The 21,750-nt window shown below is 39.0% G+C and overlaps 1 long non-coding RNA gene across 3 annotated transcripts; it reads left to right on the top strand.

Moving 5' to 3' along the window:
• Positions 1 to 98: 98 nt before the first annotated feature.
• Positions 99 to 18,382, top strand: LOC135458117 (uncharacterized). Of its 3 annotated transcripts, XR_010442853.1 has the most exons (4): positions 118 to 151; positions 244 to 279; positions 17,792 to 17,906; positions 18,190 to 18,382. It is a non-coding gene; the product is annotated as an uncharacterized LOC135458117 (long non-coding RNA). The 3 variants fall into 3 exon arrangements; XR_010442851.1 differs by lacking the exon at positions 244 to 279 and having other exon boundaries at positions 99 to 151; XR_010442852.1 differs by having other exon boundaries at positions 124 to 279.
• Positions 18,383 to 21,750: the final 3,368 nt, after the last annotated feature.

Below are 21,750 nucleotides of genomic sequence, written 5' to 3'. Positions count from 1 at the left end.
TTTAACAGGTGACAGCTGTAGCCAATGAGAAGAAGAATGTTATAAAAGATTGGATTGGTTGGTTGAGGGGGCCTGGAGTCAATTGGCTGCTGTGAGAAGAAGAAAGAAGAGTCAGTGCTTGGAGGAGCTGCCTTTGAGAAACATCAAGGAGGTATGAAACTCTTGCACTGAGGAGACAACAATACAAAACCTTTGCAATATATTGGCAACATAGATAAACCCTTCAAAATCTGCTTGTCACAGAAACCCTTCTACTGCTGTATAAGAGGACTTTGCCAGGTAATGTCCATCTGCCTCCCTGTAATTCTCCTCCTTTTATGTTTTCATGGAATCATAGTTTGGGCTGCAAGGGATCTTTAAAGACCATCCAGCTCCAACCTCCTGCTGTGGGCTAGACCCCCTCATCTTTCACTAGGCCAGGTTGCTCAAAGCCCCTTCCAACCTGGACTTGAACATCTACAGGGATGGGGCCTTCACAACTTGCTTTCTTTCCTGTGACTTTTCTCTATTTACCTACTGTCTTCTGACATTAAATGAAAAAGATTTGTTAAAATGAGAAGATAAAGTCAGGGGGTCCCTTAAAAACTTTAATTTTTTTTTTCTGAAATGTTCATAATTTTCATGTCCTCTGGCAAAGACACTTTTATATCAAAAGTGATAAAGGCATGAGATATTCCATGAATAAGGGAAAAAATGAGGCACACAAACAGTTGAAGACGATGACAAAGTACAAGAATTTAAGGTTTAGGTTTCTTCTGATATTTTCTTGTTTATTTTTATAATAAACGATATGCTTGTCTGCTTTACTCCACAAGGCATTGAAAATATCCAAAGCCTTTTTTTTGTCCTAGCGATTTTGGACTTTGCTTATTGCTTGCCTTCTTGAAATATTGTCTTGATAATGAACACCAGATTTCAAGGGAGTTGCCACTTACCCAGCCTTAATCTCATGCTGATATTCTCTGCTTGTGATTCTAATTTCTCAGGGTCAGTGTCATGAATGTTTCTAACTCTTCCCTGTTCAGAATCAGCTCTGTTAACTTTTCCACAGATGGACAAAGGAAGAAAGACGCCCATTATATGAAAACACAAAAAAAGAAAGTACTAACACACAGAATTCAGTTGCCTTTCAGACAACGAAATCATGCTTTGATGCAGTAATTATTGGCATACATTTTTATGATTTATATATATGGATATGTAAAAAGTACACAGCTGTAGTTTTTTACCACATGGATTCTGCATTTCAGGATTAGGTTATAATTTGACATTATAATGGAACAAAGTCAATTAAAATAATAAGGAGGACTACTATCTTGGCTGTGGGTTTGGTTTCACATTTTGGTGACAAATTTTGGTGTATTTCTTTACATTTTCAGTTTTATCACAACAACACTGCCCTTCCTGTCTTTTAGGAATAGTAAGAGAATAAAGTTCTTAGTGTGCTCCAGTTTGGAGGCAGGGAACCCAACATTAGTTCACACATAACTGGAGCCCTTGAAAATCTCTCCATGAGTGCACTTGGGGGGATGTTGGATTTTTTTGGGGGAGAAATATTTGGAACAGCATGGGAAGAGCACACTGGTGTCTGGAGCAAGTCCTAGGGTGCACTTTCTCCAAATACTACTGCCACCAAATTGTCTATGTATTGGCAACAGCAAAAACTTTGCATTTTGCAGATATTTTTACTTGATTTATTTTTGTACATATTTTTCTTTTAAAATACACTATGCCTGTAAAGAAAAAGGTGCTCCATGTTCTTCCTCTGTAGGTTCAGCAGCTAAAACTTGTCTTCTTCTTGATAAAATACTGCAATTCAAAGGCAGTCTGTGGGAAAACCAGAGCTGGGTCTGTCTATATTCTGAAGCAGTTTGTGTGGCACTTGCCTAAAATCAATGCCTGTTTGTCTGATCCTTGCTCCGCTTACCCAGGCATAGATCTTGGCACTCACACCAGAGTGGACTGGCTTTGGACTCCTGTTCTGCTCTGGAAGGTTATTATTAATTTTCCTTAATCACAGAGCCTCTGCTCTGCTGTTCCTCTGCTGATGAAATTTGGTTGGCTTCTCCCTTGGTCTTTTGATTAATTTTTCCTTATACTTTCTGACCTTTGCATCTCATGACATAACCCCAAAAGGTCTGACTGGGTGGCTTTCTGTACCCTAAACCAGTAGTTTGGTGTGTGTTCACTTTGTAGTTTCAGAGGAAGGATGAAGAAAGAGGGATGGAAAAGAGGTTGGGAGCTTTTATAATTATAAGAGCTTTTGGTAAGGCTTTAGCTAACTATTAAGTAAATATGTTTCTTATTTTAACTTCTGGAGTGCCCCAGGCCTCGCAGGGATACTTCACATACATGGATTTTTTGTGGTAGGATGTAGGTCACGCTGTTGCACTGATTAGCATGGGCTCTGCCTTTCAAGATATGCCTCTGGGTGGGATGTTCTCCAAGGAGTAACTGGATTAGTCACTAGGTCAAAGACTAAGTGCTCAGTCTTCGTGATCTAGAAATTCAATACCTTGTCCCAAGCTGGAGCCCTTGAGCTTAACAAGTGAACCCTTTCTGAGACCTTGTCCAGCATCTACCTGGTCTGTGTTTGAGCAAGAGGCAAATTACTTCTGTGCACATGTCTGAGGTCACAGCTCTTGGACAAGGTTGCTTCCAGGCCATGGCCTGGTAGGTTTTATCTCAGTGTTCACTGAATTTTCTGAGATAATTTATAAGCTAAAAAATCTCAAATCCGCTAAGAACTGAGATAGATAAGAAAAAATAAAACAAAAAATAAAATAAATTCAGTTCCAGACAGAGATCTTAATACATTTCTAGCTATATGTTTTAAACTGCATTTATAGTGTAAAGGACATCTGCAAATAAGTACACACATGCACACACTGCACTAAGCTTCTTTTTCTCTTTTCCTGCTTTCACAGTTAAGGGTTTTCTTCTCACTCCCCTCACCCTCTTTTAATGTCTTTTAAGAGAAAGATGCAGTCAGCAAAAAGCAGCATTCTGTGGCTAATGTGAATCAAGAAGGATGTGTCATGTATAATGAGACATGAATAGCTAAGGAGATTGCACAGCCTGTATCACAGACACATGGTATTGGATGGTGAATCCTGCTTTATATAGGTCAGTCACTTGCTAAAACATATGATCATATCCTTATTTTCAGGCTAAATGTGCAAATGGACATTTTATGTCATCCTTATTCATTATAACCTTGTGGTTTATATTCTCTCTTTTGCATTTGCCTCCCACATGTATTTGTAGACCACTGTACTCATTCCCAGACTTATGCCCCCTTACAGTTTTACTCTTCTATTTAAAACTAATTTTCTTGTAGATGCATAATCAGGCTTGTGCATAATTCTCCAGACAAAGACTGAAGTGTGCCTGTGAGTGGCATGGTCTTCCTTTGTGAGAAGCAGCTGATGTGACACCTTAAAATTCCTAATTGCATTTTTTTTAGGCTATCCAAATCACTTTATTGGCTTATTTTTATTCTATATTGGAAAGATCTAATTCTCATTAGACATCTAGTGTAAGTAAGTGAATGACAGGTTCTGTATCAATCCAAAGGTCAGGAACAGGCATCTCATGAACATGATTAATTTAAGCATTTTCAGGTGAAATTAAATATCTCTGTGACTTTCTTGCTGAAACTCAGCACCAAATACAACCTAAGTTAAAATGTAAGAGCTCAACACTCCTTGGTCAGCTTGATCACCCACATCTTTCTCAATACCATTTCATAGGAAAAAGTTGTTCATGTGTCCCCACACATGAAACAGAAACATGGCAGTGTTGTGGTGACAATTCAGTGCAATGAGAGTAACACTGCTCTATCTAATTCATACTGATATCACCCACGGATCCATGAGCTGCAGTTGAGGTTTTACTGACCTGCACTGGGTACCTCCATCTCATAGATTAGCCAGGGCAACCAGTAATTAGATGGTTCTGCAATTAGGTTCGTACAGTCTGTGCAATGTTATATGCAAAGCCTGGCAAAAGCAAAAATTAGTTAAATGGGCACATCTTTGTGCTGTAGTTACCCTCTGAGCAATACAAACCACTGCTTGTGACTGAGGTAATGATTACAGGTGTCCTTACAGCAGGGATATTTCTGAAACAGTATTATTAGCCCAAAGTGTATCTCTTTGCAAGGATGTTTATGGAGGGTCCTTTGTTTCCCTGCATCTTATGAGGAGCAGCTGAGGGAGCTGTAGCCATTTATCCTGGAGAAAAGGAGGCTGGGGAAGGACATTATTATTCTATAACTCCCTGAAAGGAGGTTGTTGTGAGCTGCAGGTCAGTCTCTTCTCCCATGTTATAAATGACAGGACAAGAGCAAAAGGCCTCGAGTTGCATCAGGTGAGGTTTAGATTGGATATTAGGGAAAAATTCTTCATGGAAAGGGTTGTAAAACATTGAAATGGGCTATCCTGGTAGTAGAGTCACCATCCCTGGAAGTGCTCAACAAATGTGGTTATGACACTTGATGAGGTTCAGAAAGGAACTTGGTAGTGCTGCTTGGAGTTGACAGGTGGACCTGATAACCTTGAAGGCCTTTTCCAGCTCTAATGATTCCTTAATTCTACAATTCTACCCCTGCCCAGAGTGGTTGTCACATTGTGTCCTGTGAAAATACTGTAAATAGGCTGTAGTGGCTGTCCTTCACTCTGATAGTGTAATGCTCTTTGATTAAATTGAGTGAACAACTCTCCCTGTGCCATGGATGTACTTTAGGAAATCAGTCATGTGTCCTGAAAGAGGAGAGAGCTAGGAATGGGGACTTACTGAGAGTCATTTTCCTCTTTCCCCCCTTTCCACATTCCCACACCCCTTTAATGGCTGGCACAGTGCAGTCTAAAAACAGGTAAATCAGTGGTAGGTGGTGTGGAATGGTACACCAATTTTAGAGTCACCTGACAAGACTGGAAGGTGGAGAAAAGATTCCTTGTCCTGCTTGTTGCTTATGTGTCACATACCTTAATGAAATGGTGTGTATTAATGTGGAATTAATGGAGTTAAAACAACAAAACTCAATTTAACCCTACATAGCAATTTAATTATTATTATTATTACACCTAAATTGATATTGTCTTTCTTGTATTATTACAACCTTTTATGTACATAAGAAGTCAGTCTGAAAAGTGGGATTTGAGAACTTGACCTTTTGCAGCAAAGCAATGCTCAAGGCTTAAGCATTCATATTAACACTGTGTGCCCCTTAAATCTAAAAATAACCCTTTTTCCATATAGCTTCTCACCCATTCATATTTCTTAGAATTTAATTTTCCCTCCTCCTGTTACCACAAGGCCTCCCACTTCTTTCTATCTGTACTCTTGTCTACAAGTGCTGATGCCAAACACCATTGATTATCTCACTCCTTTAGTAAGAACACACATTTTCATTCCCACATAATCTGAATTTGCTAGGTATACAGATTATTAGGAATCATTTACACAGAAGTAAAGACAGACAAATATTGCTACCTTAACCTTCCTTTGAACAAAAGTGAGGACGAGGGGGTATTTGTGTGTGTGTGTGGCAAATTTGAATTTTCCCAAAGGGTGAAGAAACTCAAAAATACTAAATTAAATTTCCTTTGCTCTTCAGGTTTTCATTATTTCTGTTCAAAACCAAAGTTAGTTGTGATTGTTATCAATTGCTCAGCATGGAGAAGAGAAGGCTCTGAGGAGACCTTATTGCAATCCTTCAATATTTAAGAGGGAGTTGTGAGAGGGGCTTTTACAGAGGTTAGTAGTGACAGGAGAAAGTGCAATGGTTTTAAACTGAAAGAGGGTAGATTTAGATCAGACAAATGGAAAAAATCTTTTGCAATGAGAATTGGAAAGAACAAGAGCAGGTTGCCCAAAGAGGCTCTGGATGTCCTAACCCTGGAAGTGTTCAAGGCCAGGTTTAATGGGACTTGTAGCAACCTGGGCTAGTGGTGGTTGTCATTGCTGGTGGCAGGAGGGCTGGAATTGGATGAACTTTAATGTTTCTTCCAACCCAGACCATTCTGTGATTCTATCAGTCTATGATTCTGAGATTTGAGACTTCTCCCGTTCATTATTTTTCCAAAACTCTCCCTCTTTCAACAATGAGATAATTGAAAAGTTACCTTTGGTGTGGGTTTTCTTTTTTAGTCTGTAAATGAGATAACATTACATTTCTTTCTTCCTTATTCATTTTTTCTATATTTATTATTTCTTCTCTCATTTAAAGTCCATTTTTCCCTCTAGTTCTGTATAAAATTATCTATATTAATTCCTAATACTTTAATATTGGATGTAGTTTTCCTTAACACACCTGATTTCATTACAACTCCTTGAAAAGCAACTATTTCTCCAAGAATTTTTATTTCTGTGACATAGTTCTAAATTTGAGCTAAAAATAGTTTGTAGCAATTGAAAAGGGGAAGTAGCTCAGTGGACAGTTTGACTTCTCAATAGGAAACTGTTGTCTTGTAGTGTAAAGTCTAAGATTATAAATCCATTTTTGATAAAGAACTAAGTTTCAACTTTAATCTTGAGCTCTAAGCAGATACAAAATGGTTCTTGCCAACACATCATATAAGTTCATAGCTAAAATGGTACATTATTTTCAGGTATGAATTTTTGCAATTTTACACATAGATGAAGAAAAAAATATTACCCATCTGATGGAGGATACCTGATGTTTACAACCTAACAAGCACATTGTAAACTTTGCTTTTTGTCTTTATTTCCTATTTTGTGCTTCAACCAAAACTGGTATCCATTGTCGTTACAGGGAGGTCACAATTACATGTTCTGAGTCATAGCAACACTTTCCACCTTCAAAGCAGTTTGTGAACGATCTGAGTGACAGTCTTGTGAAGCAAAGCAGCATAATAATTCCAGAGTTAAAATGGCTTAACTGAGGAAAAGAGATTTGAATATTGTAGCACAAGCACAGGCATTTCCAAAGACGTGTCAACCTATCTATTTTGGACCATTTTTCTCAAACTGGGAGGAATCACACTCTGGAGCTGCCTGTCTCGTGACCCAAGTGACTCATTACCAGAGCTGGGATTATGTTCTGATTAATAAGATCTGTTATAGATGGCAAAAGTTTCCTCAAATAAGAAGGATTTATGTTAAGACATGGTAAGCATATTGCATGTTTCAGAGCAAACCAGTATTCAAGAGAAAAGAAGAATGTTAAAGAGGGAATTCAGTATAGCATAAACATGCACAGAGAATTAATTTATTCTTTTTCTAAATTTTTTCTGTTAGTCTCAGGCAGGGTAGAGAGAAGAAAGCTTCATCCTTTCCTTGGAAAAATAAAAAATGCTAAATTGTCATCAAACTTTCCCTTTCAAGAGTGTTCTTAAATGAGTTCAACTTTCATTCACTGTTCAGCTTTGAAGGTTTGGGATCATGAATGATTCTGAAACCCTCTGGGACAGGTTGAGCAGTGCTGATCTGAACCAAGCAATAAGTGCAAAGTGGTGTCCTGTGAGCCACCCCCAGAATTTACACAGCATGAAAGTGACTCAGATCTTCAGAAAGGTCTTCACTCACCAAAGCAGTAGGAATGCAAACTCTGCTGTGTGGAAAATGAAAAATATCTAGTAACAATTTTTGACTGAAATACTTATTTTCTTGTTATAGTCTTATTATTGTCTCAGTATATTCTGCAATCTGCACACCACTATAATATTTCTACACTCCACTGCAGTGTAATCCATAAAAGAATAAGTGCTAGATAATGCTCCAATTCATAATCAATGGAGTAACCTAATTGGAGTGCGCTAAAACAATCATGACCAGCAAATCAAGGGAGGTGGTTCCCTCCCTTTACTCCTTTCTTGTGAGACCCACCTGAAAGGCTGTGTCCCGCTCTGGGCCCCCAACACCAGAAACCTGTTGGCACAAGTGTGGAGGAGAGCCACTGTGTTCATCACAAGGCTGGAACACCATTCCACAGCCAGAGAGGGTTGAGGTTGCTCAGAAATAGAAAAATTGAACTGTTTTATCAGGAGTACATTAAAAAAAAAACTTGCCTCCCAGGTTCTCTGAAACTTGCAGTCCCAATCCTTCTCCCAAATCAATGATAAAACTCTGAATTCAAGCAGAATTTGAACTCAGACACTTAACACTGCAAGTCAGTGTGAAGGTGCTGGTGTCTGGGGAGAGATGTTCTTCTTGAGGTCCTATATAACCTCTTTAACACAGCCATTACTCTTTTGCAACTATACAATGTATACCCAGGCACAGAATGTTTCATCACTGTCAGGGAATGCAAAGTTATTTACAATGCAGTAAAATATTTTATTAATTTTTTAATCATTTCCCTGGACACCAGTGGCCCCACAGAAGCTGTTCATGGGATGTAATAAAGAGCGTGCAGCTTTTTATCACTATCCATAGCTTAACTGTCATAATTTCCCTCCAAGCTGAGTCTTCCTCGTTGACTTTTGCCCCCTGCTTTTGCAGCATCTGCGAACTTAGTTTTGGCCTGGTTTGGTCCTTTGCACTGCGCTGGATAGAATCCCGGTCCATTTCCTTGTAGTCACAAAATTTCCCCAATTTTTTTTTTTTTTTCTCCTCCAATTCAAGATCCTGTGATGGTATCTCCCTTGCAGAGCGTTAGTAAGTCCTTCTTTTCTGTTTTGGCCTTCAGCGGGGATCAATTTGGGCAAGCTTTGGTGCATGTGCCTGCACTTGATGGCATATGGCCTGTATTTTTATGGGCTTCACTTTGGGAAATTTTTTTTTTTGTTTTGTTTTGTTTTTTTAAGTATCCATGCCATGTCCCTGATATCTTCCCCTCCAAGTTGTGTCTTCGTCCTCAACTTTTTCCCCTGATTTTGCAACTTCTGTGAGCTTCGTTTGGGCATCTTTTGGTCCTTTGCACTGCAACTCACTTCCTCACAGACCATTTTTGGACGACAGTAAATCTGCCGATTTTGGGTGTTTTTTTGAAATCCAATTCATTTGATCCGATCTCCTTTCCAGAGTGTTTGTAAGGCTTTCTTTTCGGGGTCGCAAGATTCCGTTTCCCTTCCCGAAAGGAAATTTCATTTCTTTTTGGGAAGGGAAACGGAATCTTGCGATTTCAATGGGGACCAATAGGGGAATCTTTGGTGCATGTCCCTGCACTTGATGGCATGCCATGCCTTTGCATGGCTTTGACTTTGCGAAATTTTTTTTTCTTTTTTTCACTATCCATAGCATAACTGTCATAATTTCCCTCCAAGCTGAGTCTTCCTCGTTGACTTTTCCCCCTGCTTTTGCAGCATCTGCGAATTTAGTTTTGGCCTGGTTTGGTCCTTTGCACTGCGCTGGATAGAATCCCGGTCCATTTCCTTGTAGTCACAAAATTTCCCCAATTTTATGTTTTTTCTCCTCCAATTCAAGATCCTGTGATGGTATCTCCCTTGCAGAGCGTTAGTAAGTCCTTCTTTTCTGTTTTGGCCTTCAGCGGGGATCAATTTGGGCAAGCTTTGGTGCATGTCCCTGCACTTGATGGCATATGGCCTGTATTTTTATGGGCTTCACTTTGGGAAATTTTTTTTTTTTTTTTTTTTTTAAGTATCCATGCCATGTCCCTGATATCTTCCCCTCCAAGTTGTGTCTTTGTCCTCAACTTTTTCCCCTGATTTTGCAACTTCTGTGAGCTTCGCTTGGGCATCTTTTGGTCCTTTGCACTGCAACTCACTTCCTCACAGACCATTTTTGGACAACAGTAAATCTGCCCATTTTGGGTGTTTTTTTGAAATCCAATTCATTTGATCCTATCTCCTTTCCAGAGTGTTTGTAAGGCTTTCTTTTTGGGGTCGCAACATTCCCTTTCCCTTCCCGAAATTTCATTTTGGGAAGGGAAAGGGAATCTTGCGATTTCAATGGGGACCAATAGGGGAATCTTTGGTGCATGTCCCTGCACTTGATGGCATGCCATGCCTTTGCATGGCTTTGACTTTGCGTAAATTTTTTTTTTTTCTTTTTTTCACTATCCATAGCATAACTGTCATAATTTCCCTCCAAGCTGAGTCTTCCTCGTTGACTTTGGCCCTGCTTTTGCAGCATCTGCCAACTTAGTTTTGGCCTGGTTTGGTCCTTTGCACTGCGCTGGATAGAATCCCGGTCCATTTCCTTGTAGTCACAAAATTTCCCCAATTTTTTTTTTTTCTCCTCCAATTCAAGATCCTGTGATGGTATCTCCCTTGCAGAGCGTTAGTAAGTCCTTCTTTTCTGTTTTGGCCTTCAGCGGGGATCAATTTGGGCAAGCTTTGGTGCATGTGCCTGCACTTGATGGCATATGGCCTGTATTTTTATGGGCTTCACTTTGGGAATTTTTTTTTTTTTTAGGTATCCATGCCATGTCCCTGATATCTTCCTCTCCAAGTTGTGTCTTCGTCCTCAACTTTTTCCCCTGATTTTGCAACTTCTGTGAGCTTCGTTTGGGCATCTTTTGGTCCTTTGCACTGCAACTCACTTCCTCACAGACCATTTTTTGACGACAGTAAATCTGCCGATTTTGGGTGTTTTTTTGAAATCCAATTCATTTGATCCTATCTCCTTTCCAGAGTGTTTGTAAGGCTTTCTTTTCGGGGTCGCAAGATTCCGTTTCCCTTCCCGAAAGGAAATGAAATTTCCTTTCGGGAAGGGAAAGGGAATCTTGCGATTTCAATGGGGACCAATAGGGGAATCTTTGGTGCATGTCCCTGCACTTGATGGCATGCCATGCCTTTTCATGGCTTTGACTTTGCGAAAATTTTTTTTCTTTTTTTCACTATCCATAGCATAACTGTCATAATTTCCCTCCAAGCTGAGTCTTCCTCATTGACTTTTGCCCCTTCTTTTGCAGCATCTGCGAACTTAGTTTTGGCCTGGTTTGGTCCTTTGCAGTGCGCTGGATAGAATCCCGGTCCATTTCCTTGTAGTCACAAAATTTCCCCAATTTTTTTTTTTTCTCCTCCAATTCAAGATGCTGTGATGGTATCTCCCTTGCAGAGCGTTAGTAAGTCCTTCTTTTCTGTATTGGCCTTCAGCGGGGATCAATTTGGGCAAGCTTTGGTGCATGTGCCTGCACTTGATGGCATATGGCCTGTATTTTTATGGGCTTCACTTTGGGAAATTTTTTTTTTTTAAGTATCCATGCCATGTCCCTTATATCTTCCCCTCCAAGGTGTGTCTTCCTCCTCAACTTTTTCCTCTGATTTTGCAACTTCTGTGAGCTTTGTTTGGGCATCTTTTGGTCCTTTGCACTGCAACTCACTTCCTCACAGACCATTTTTGGACGACAGTAAATCTGCCGATTTTGGGTGTTTTTTTGAAATCCAATTCATTTGATCCTATCTCCTTTCCAATGCGTTTGTAAGCCTTTCTTTTCGGGTTTGCAAGATTCCGTTTCCCTACCCGAAGGAAATTTCAGGAAGGGAAAATGGAATCTTGCGATTTCAATGGGGACCAATAGAGGAATCTTTGGTGCATGTCCCTGCCCTTGATGGCATGCCATGCCTTTTCATGGCTTTGACTTTGCGAAAATTTTTTTTTCTTTTTTTCACTATCCATAGCATAACTGTCATAATTTCCCTCCAAGCTGAGTCTTCCTCGTTGACTTTTGCCCCTGCTTTTGCAGCATCTGCGAACTTAGTTTTGGCCTGGTTTGGTCCTTTGCACTGCGCTGGATAGAATCCCGGTCCATTTCCTTGTAGTCACAAAATTTCCCCAATTTTTTTTTTTTCTCCTCCAATTCAAGATCCTGTGATGGTATCTCCCTTGCAGAGCGTTAGTAAGTCCTTCTTTTCTGTTTTGGCCTTCAGCGGGGATCAATTTGGGCAAGCTTTGGTGCATGTGCCTGCACTTGATGGCATATGGCCTGTATTTTTATGGGCTTCACTTTGGGAAATTTTTTTTTTTTTTTTAAGTATCCATGCCATGTCCCTGATATCTTCCCCTCCAAGGTGTGTCCTAGTCCTCAACTTTTTCCCCTGATTTTGCAACTTCTGTGAGCTTCGTTTGGGCATCTTTTGGTCCTTTGCACTGCAACTCACTTCCTCACAGACCATTTTTTGACGACAGTAAATCTGCCGATTTTGGGTGTTTTTTTGAAATCCAATTCATTTGATCCTATCTCCTTTCCAGAGTGTTTGTAAGGCTTTCTTTTCGGGGTCGCAAGATTCCGTTTCCCTTCCCGAAAGGAAATTTCATTTCTTTTGGGGAAGGGAAACGGAATCTTGCGATTTCAATGGGGACCAATAGGGGAATCTTTGGTGCATGTCCCTGCACTTGATGGCATGCCATGCCTTTGCATGGCTTTGACTTTGCGAAAATTTATTTTTTTTTCTTTTTTTCACTATCCATAGCATAACTGTCATAATTTCCCTCCAAGCTGAGTCTTCCTCGTTGACTTTTGCCCCTGCTTTTGCAGCATCTGCGAACTTAGTTTTGGCCTGGTTTGGTCCTTTGCACTGCGCTGGATAGAATCCCGGTCCATTTCCTTGTAGTCACAAAATTTCCCCAATTTTTTTTTTTCTCCTCCAATTCAAGATCCTGTGATGGTATCTCCCTTGCAGAGCGTTAGTAAGTCCTTCTTTTCTGTTTTGGCCTTCAGCGGGGATCAATTTGGGCAAGCTTTGGTGCATGTGCCTGCACTTGATGGCATATGGCCTGTATTTTTATGGGCTTCACCTTGGGAAAATTTTTTTTTTTTTTTTAAGTATCCATGCCATGTCCCTGATATCTTCCCCTCCAAGTTGTGTCTTCGTCCTCAACTTTTTCCCCTGATTTTGCAACTTCTGTGAGCTTCCTTTGGGCATCTTTTGGTCCTTTGCACTGCAACTCACTTCCTCACAGACCATTTTTTGACGACAGTAAATCTGCCGATTTTGGGTGTTTTTTTGAAATCCAATTCATTTGATCCTATCTCCTTTCCAGAGTGGAAAGGAGATAGGATCATATGAATTGGATTTTTCCATTTTTCTTTCCCTACTTCTTTTCGGGGTTTGAAGATTCCTTTTCACGGGATGGGAAAAGGCATCTTGCGATTGCAGTTGGGACCAAGAGAAGAATCATTGGTTCACGTCCCTGCCCTAGATACCATGCCATGCCTTCTGATGGCTTCGACTTTGGGAAGGAGTTTATTCTTTTTTTTGTTTTTTTATGAAGTGTCCATTCCATGTCTCTCACATCTTTCCCCCGAGTTGTGACTTCCTTCTTGAAATTTTCCCCTGCTCTGCAACATCTGTGAGGCTAGTTTTTGCATCTTTTGGTCCTTTGCACTGCACCCGATATAATCCCGGGCCATTTTCTTAGACTCTCTAAATTTCCCAAATTTTCAGTTTTTCTCCTCCGATTGTAATTCCTTGGGTTAGGGTTAGGGTTAAGGTTATGAAATAAAATTTCCTTTTGGGAAGGGAAAAGGTATCTTGCCTATCTAAAAAGAAAGGCTTACAAACACTCTGTAAAGGAGTTCGGATCAAGTGAAATGCAATTTAAAACACCCAAAAAAATCCTTAAAATTTGCACAATTGTTGGCAAAACGAAACCGGGCGTTGGAAGAAATCTGGGGTAGTGCAATGGGCCAAAATTTATCTCCCAGATGTTGTAAAGCAGGGGAAAATGTCAAGGAGGAAGACACAAATTGGTTGGAAAATCATGTGGGACATGACCTGCATACTTAAAAAAAAATCAAAATTCAAATAAATATCTGTGCCAATGTCAAAATCCATGAAAAGGTCTGTATGCCATTAAGTTTACGGACATGGAACTAAGCTTCCCAAATTGATCCCTGGTAAAGACCAAAATAGATTACAAGCACATACAAATACTCTGGAATTGTGATATCAAGACACAAAAAGAAATTGAAGTGGAAAAAAAATTTGGGTAGTTTTAGTAACTACAAGAAAAGGCACCACGATTACGTCTGGGGTAGTGCAAAGGACCAAAACTTGCCAAAACTCACCTAATGCACGTTGCAAAATGAGGGGAAAAAGTCACGGAGGAAGACACAAATTGGAGGAGAAGATATCAGGGACCAGGCATGGACACTTGAAAAAAAAAAAGAAAAAATTAAAAAATTTTTCAAAGTCAAAAGCCATGAAAAGGCCTGTATGACAAGAAGTGGAGGCACATTTACCAAGGCATTCCCAATTCATCCCCATTGAAATCTCAAGATGTTTTTTCCCTTCCGGAAAGGAAATAATATTTCCTATAAGGGACGGAAAGGAAATCTTGCAAAGCTGAAAAGAAAGGCTTAAAAACGCTCTGGAAAGGAGGTATGATCGAATGCAATGCAACTGAAAAAAACCCAAAATCCCGAAAAACGTGAGATTTCATTATTACTATGAAATGGAATTCCATTTCATGTGGTGCAATGCAAATGGCCAAAACATGCCAAAAGAAGTCTCACAGATGTTGATGGCATGCCATCAAGTGCAGGGACATGCACCAAATATTCCTCTATTTGTCCCCATTGAAATCGCAAGATTCCGTCTCCCTTCCCGAAAGGAAATGAAATTACCTTTCGGGAAGAGTAACAGAATGTTGCAAACCCGAAAAGAAAGGCTTACAAACACTCTGGAAAGGAGATAGGTTCAAATGAAATGCAATTGAAAAAAACCTAAAAAATCCACAAAATTGGGAGTTTTGGTGTCTTCAAAAAATAGGCTGTGAGGAAATGAGCTGCATTGCAAAGCACCATAACATGCCAAAACTAAGCTCACAGATGTTGCAAAAGCAGGGGAAAAAGTGGAGGAAGACACATCTTGGAGGGGAAGATATGAGGGACATGGCTTGGATACTTAAAAAACTAAACAACAAAAACTTTTTTCCAAAGTCAAAGGCATTAAAAGGCAAGGCATGCCATCATGCGTAGGGACATGCACCAAAGATTCCGCTCTTGGTCCCCATTGAAATCACATGATTCCATTTTGCTTCCTGAAAGGGAGGAGAAAATAAAGGCTTACATACACTGTGGAAAGAAGATGGGATGTATTGAAATGCGAATTAAAAACATCCATAATAACTCAGAAAATTGGGAGATAGTTCCTTCAGAAAATTATCTGTGAGGATCAAATGAAATGAAGCTGCAATAAACCCCAAAAACCAGGAAATTGGCACATATATTGACAATAATAAAAGGGTCTCAGAGGAAGTCAGATGCAATGCAAAGTTCCAAAACTAACCTCATAGTAGCTGCCAAAGCAGGGGAAAAATATCAAGCCGTAAGACACAACTTTTATGGGGAAGATATGTGAGAGATATTATTGATACTGAAAAAGAAAATATAAAAAGAAGCAAAAAAAGTTTTGTCCAAGTGAAAGCCACCAAAAGGCTTAGGATCTCATGAAGTGCAGGGATATGGACCAAAGCTTGCCAAAATTGATTCCCATTGAAATCCTGGAAACAGAAAAGGTGGACTTACAAGCACTCTGGAATGGAGATAGGATCTAAGGAAATGCAACTGAAGAAAAAAAAAAGAAAATTGGGAAATTTAGTGACTACAAGAAAATGGGCCAGATTACATGCGGTGCTATGCAGAAGGCCAAAATATGGCAAAAGTAGACTCACAGATGCTGCAAATCAGGGGAAAAAATCAAGGAGGATGACAGAACTTTGAGGGGAAGAGACCAGTGACATGGCATGGATACTGAAAAAAAGGAATAAAATCTTTGCCAAAGTGAAAGCCATCAAAATGCATGGGATGTTATGAAGCTGAGGTAGAGAAGATGATTGGGAAAAAATTTTTGTTCTTCTAAAATATTCCAGATAAAGATATTTAGCTCAAATAATATTTTCTAATATTCTAATATTACAAAATATTTCTTATATTTTCTCCCTTTTTCTGTAATTTCTGAAACTCTTCTTTCATATTGTTTAGGTACTACATTAGCAAACATGCATTTATTTGCTATGCAAGAAATCAAGCACAGAGTGTGTTTCTCTTCTGTTACTTAATTCTGTATATCGTGTGTAGGTTAAGGTTTCCCAGAGAAGTCTGCTTTGGTCAGTAAGAGATACATAGTTAAATTTTCTGCTCCACTTTCTTCATAAATATGCATATATATGTATGTGTTTGTTAGCATTTTTATGCAAATATATCAATAAGATTTCTCATTTAGTCATCCACATTAATGCGCACAAACAAAAATAAGGATATTGATAGATATAGATATAGATATAGATACATAAATGGAAAAGAAATGCATCATGGAAAGACATTCTATAATCTTCCCATTCACTTAAGCTCTTCCCCCAAAGCAATTACCCAATGTATATCTTCAAACATATTCTAGTTCTGTGAATAGTTGTTTTAAAAATTATTTGGACTTTTGGTGGTAAAGCTGAAATCCAGCACCCTGGGGCATTCTGCTTTGACAACTTTTAAACTGAAAAGTCAGCTTTATGATGAGCACTTCTCTCTGTCTTCGTCTCCCTCTCAAGCTTTTCCATACAGTTTTTCATTTACTTCTTTGGTGTTTTATTCAAGCCTGTAAACTCCGTGCAGAAACCCTGAGCATTCAGTGGGATTGCAAGTACATGTAAGATATGAAAACATTTGCTTGAAGAGAAGAAAAATTAGCAAAATAAGACAGCATCCCTTTGCAATTAGATGAGTCTATAGTGTTATTCCTTTGCATCTGAAAGTGTCCAGGAAACGACAGATACACAAAGAGAAAATGTGTTGTTGTTCAAGATAGAATCCAGAACTACTGAGAAATAACATGAGCAAAAGTTTTCTGTTTTTCCCATTTTGCTGTGTGTGAATTGCTGCATTTGTTTAGCTGCCTGCACTTACAGAAAGAAGAATGAACTGTTATCTAACTGTTCTAAAGAGATTTGAAATAATATTGTACTCTCAGAGAAAATAAAAAACTATATCAGTTTCATAACAGATCAAAAATTGGGAGCAATTTTTGAAGCATTTATACCACCTCTCAGGCTACTAAGCCAGACATGCAATTTTGAAGATTTTCTGGAATTCCTAATTTGGGAACAGATTATGACGATTCTTGGAGACCTGAGATAGAACTTCCCAACTCAATATTAAAAGAAAAGCAATCTTGTTATTTTCCAGAATGTAGTCAGAGAGAAGAGAAAAGTTGTGGCTGAATTTTTGAGAACATGAGTCCACAGAAATATAAGAGGCAAAACAAAAGTAGAACTCAAAGAGTCTGAAGATAGGCAAGAGGTGGGGAAGAGCACATGGCCTGCAGGGAAAACTGGCTGATATTGGCAACGTCCCAACATCCCATAGGACTGTCAGATCTGCAAGATGCAAACCCATTTTCCAAAGGGCTGCAGAGAAGGACAGAAATAATCCATGAAGTATACCATGTGTTTATAGAATACTATGCCTCTGTATTCAACACAGAGGTGTTTGCAACACTAACAACTACTTTAAAGAACATTTCCTGGTGGGATTCACTCAAGAGTAGCTACATGCTGTGACTGAACTAATACTTCAAACATCAGGAATGTTTCTTTCTAATTATAAATTTAAAACCTGCACAAATCATTGCAATAGATGAAAATACAGTCAGGTATGTGAAAAGAAAGTTTGGTCATGTGAGACATAGGTAAAGGTCAGTTTATGTTTTCATCTTATGGATAACAAAAGAGTTGATCTGTCCTTTACAAGGAACTTGAAAAAGAGCACTGAAAAGCTGTTATTACTCACAGGATAGGTCTTGTGCACACAAAAACCAGATGCATTTACCAAGAACACAACATTGACAGCTCCCAGTGTATATTAGCTTCAGGTAGGTTTAATTTGCTGGTTTTATTCTCTGCTTATATGGAGTTTCTGTTACAGGCCAAGCTAACTGCAGTGAGAGTGATGGACGTGGACATCTCATGAAGCTTTTTCTGATTTTGTCTCAGGTCTGAAGCTTAGTGGCTTCTTTACAGAAGGAAGGAACCATACCCAGGTGTGCTCCCTCAAGCTACTGAAAAGTGAGGCCATCATTTAAAAGGCCTTTGTGTGGCATCTAAATAAATAGCATATATGGTTGTATCAACATTTCACACTATTGTGAGCCAAATCACTTTAATGTAAGATTAGCTCCTGATTCTTAGTATCTTAAACCTTTAATAGACTTACAATTTTGAAATTGAAAAGATCAAAGCAGTCATAAACAGTGTCTATAATACATAGTTTGGAAAGACTGGAATCTTTCTAGTATATATTTTTCTTTATTTGTTAATCTGCAGGGAAGGAACAACATTCTGTAATAACAGAGGGAAACAGGATTTAGCGACACAATATGGCATTCATAAGTCAGTTCCAGCCTATTCCCTCCCTTTCTTTCTCAGACACTCATAACTTTGTCAAAATAAATTTGAGGGGCTGGAACTATCCATGCTTGGATTCAACTGAAAGGTAAATGTTTGGGGTTTTATATTTTTTTTTTATGTTAAAATGATTGAGTGTGAATTAGTCAAGAGTGAACCTAACACATTTTTTCTTGTATGTTTCAATTAAAAATGTAATTAGGACAAATAAAAAAATGATTAACAACCAAACCTTGAAACACAGACCTGTGAACATGCCTACGTGCATTTATATTAGGGAGCAGTCTTATTTGTTTTGAAGGCTTCATGTGGTTGTAGTTTTATGCAGAAAGTTGAGGATGTGCTCAGGTGTTTTAAAATTCTTTGCTTTTCGTGTAGTAATCTAATTATCAAGTGAAATGTGCAGGAAAATGCTGAAGGAATATGAAAAGCATAAGCTTATTTCCTAGACATTTTTATTAAAATATATGCAAAGGGAATGTTATTCCTTTTTTAAAAAATATATTTTGTTTTATTTTATTTCCATTTCCCAGTAGTTCTTTTATTAACTTAATCTCACTTTAATCTATATATTTCCAAATTTAAGCAGCTGAAAGGCTAGAAGCACTGAAACAATTTTCCTCAAGTCTCAATGAGATCTACAAAAGAAATCAAGTTTAAAGGAAACCAGACCACTGAGTCTAAAATCATATATGCCTGAACTCAGCACCTGTATCCAATTTAGGAGAAACACAACAACTGCATCCTAAACATTTCAGTATTTCCCATAGTCTGAGATAGTTTAAGATGGCAGCAGTTTAAATAGGAAGTATGACAGGAATTTGTAAAAGGTGTTGCTGTTCATATCTTTTGTTGTACGAACTGACAAAATGAGTGGTAAAATTTTGAGATAAAGTTAATTCTGAAAGTTTAATCTGAAGTGCTACAATTTCTACATTCTCAGTGATAGATATTCAAACTTCATTTTTTCAGGAAACAGAATGACAAAGGTTTTTTAATTTTTTTTTTTTAATGTCTAGCAAATCAGTATGAAACTATGGCATTCTATGATTTTTGTGCAGAACCAGGAGAGGGATATATCTATTTTGCACTGGATGTAGATACGCTGATGAAAATTCTTATCATCATCACCACTTCCTGAAGCTGTAGGTCCGATAGCAGCAGCTCATTATAGAGCATTCTTTTGGTGTTTCATAAACATGAAAAAAATCCTTGTGCTTACCCTTAAACATCTCCATATTTATGACTTTCAGAGCATCAGATTTCAGTCTTAAGTCCTGTATTTTAGTGCCACAACTTATATTCAGATTGCTTTACCCATTTTTATCAGTTTTGACCAGTGAATTAGCATACTGGCAGAGTCCAAAGTTTTATCCCAGTTTAGCTTTTTGGTTCTTTTTTTTTTTAACTTAATGTAACAAGCTAGTTTTAGGATCCAGTCTACAAATTCTGATTGATTTGGCACAATGACAAATTCTGATTACTTTTTTTTCCTCCCTCCTTGTCACAGAATCTGTCTTTCATGACTTGTCAAGCAGCCTCTGATTAATTTGGCATGGTGGTTCATGGGGCAGAATTCAGCCTATTTCTTTTGTGTTTCCCAGGATGTTTTTGACAATTTACTGTGCACACTCCAGTACCCTGGCACTGCTCACTGGCAGAGCCCAGAGTTCCTCAGCCATGGCTGGGGACTTGTGCTCAGCTCAATTCTAACCAATGTGTAACCTCCCCTGCTTGTCAAGATCTTTGCAAAATATTTTCCTATTAACCATTTTGATGTTGCTTTGTTTGCCTAACAGATGATGCACCCTAGAAGTGAAAAAGAAACTCAGTAGATTATCAGTATTTAACAGAAGGCAACCCCATACTGTGGTCAACAGTGATGAAGGTAGTGATTTTGACAGGAAAACTAACATTTAAATTCATGCACACAGTCACACGCATATGTGACTGTGTGCATGAATTCCAAGGACATAGGATTTAGAGAAATGGAAAATGATTATTTTATCTATTTATCTAGCTTTTCCCCCCAAATGCATTATAATCATTAGGCAGGAAAAGAAGAGGATGGCAAATTTGATTGTACCCTAGATTTCAGTTAACCATGTAAAACTGGAATTTGGCAAGTCTTCTCTATTCATCAGCATCTGCACATGCAATGAGCACAGAGTTGTCCTTTTTCCCCCCACCTGACTGTTTGGGACAATCCCTGGATCCTTAAATTCACCAATGAAGTTGATGTGTCTGGTAAGGGTGAGTAGAATCTACCAAATTCTTTAACTTATCATCTATTCGACAATGGAGAAGTATCTTAGAACCTTTCAAAATGAAATAACGTTTAAAATGAGGTCTTGGCATAAATTTCATTAGCCCAGTGCATGTCCCAACCCTGGCAGCTTCTCTTCAACACACTACGCCTTCTCCTCTGGGCTACTCTCAATCCATTCTCTGCTCAGCCTGTGTTTGAGCTTGGGATTGCCCCACCCCAGGTTCAGGACATTGCACTTGGACATGTTGGACTTCATTAGCTTTGCATGGTCCCACCTCTCAAGCCTGTCCAGGTCCCTCTGGATGACATCCCTTCTGTCCAGTGTGTCAACAACATAGTTTGATGTCTTCAGCAAAGCTGCTGAGAGTGCGCTCAATCTCACTGTCCTTGTTGCCAACAAAGGTGTTAAACAGCACCCTGCCCAAGATGGATCTCTGAGGAACACCACTGAGGAACACCTCTGAGGATCCCCAAACACTCAGATTTCAATCACTGTAACTAATAGAGGTGATATTTAAAGGTCCTATTCAAATCTTCATTGACCAAGAACACTCCGGACACGGCATTTCCCTGTGGAAACAAAAGGACTGATATTAGCATACTTATTTTAATTTTTGTTTTCAGTTCAGGCTAATTTAGAAATTTACTGTACTTTGTGCAACCTCAAGAAAACATGGCCAAGAGTACTGCAGCAAGTGGGTTGCAGATCATGGTTGGTGTTAGCTAGCCTAGTCTGATATGGGAAGGCTACTTCAAATATGGCCAAGCAAAAAGAATAACCCATCAACTCCTCCTGCTGCCCAAAATGGAACAGAAGATGAGCAAACCTTTGAAGTGAAAGGTGAGCAAACCTACTGTACTGCTGTATGATCTTTAAACCATTTCCTTTTCCTGCCATGAAAGATCTCTCTGAAGTGAATCTGCTTCACTTCCCCTGTCTTTGCTCTACACACGACAACTATTTCTCTGCTTTGCCCTTCCAAAACAAACATATTTGCTCATTAAGAAAGGGAAGGAGTAGCAAAATCCATTTCCCTTCCTGAATTTTATGTCCAGGGGGTGGTCTGCAGCAATTTCCCTCTTGGGCATGGGTCATTCCATTTGGCTGATGTCACTCCCAGGGTGATTCAGGCTTCCTACCATGAGTCCCCATGAGAGCTTTTCTTTCCCCACCAACTACAGGGGGAACCATCAGCAATCAGGATCCTGAT

The sequence above is a fragment of the Zonotrichia leucophrys genome, chromosome 1A (genome assembly GCF_028769735.1).
Source record: "Zonotrichia leucophrys gambelii isolate GWCS_2022_RI chromosome 1A, RI_Zleu_2.0, whole genome shotgun sequence".
NCBI classification, from domain to species: Eukaryota; Metazoa; Chordata; class Aves; order Passeriformes; family Passerellidae; genus Zonotrichia; species Zonotrichia leucophrys.
The sequence above is the reverse complement of the archived record's forward strand: the minus strand, read 5'-3'. Positions and strand labels throughout refer to the sequence as shown.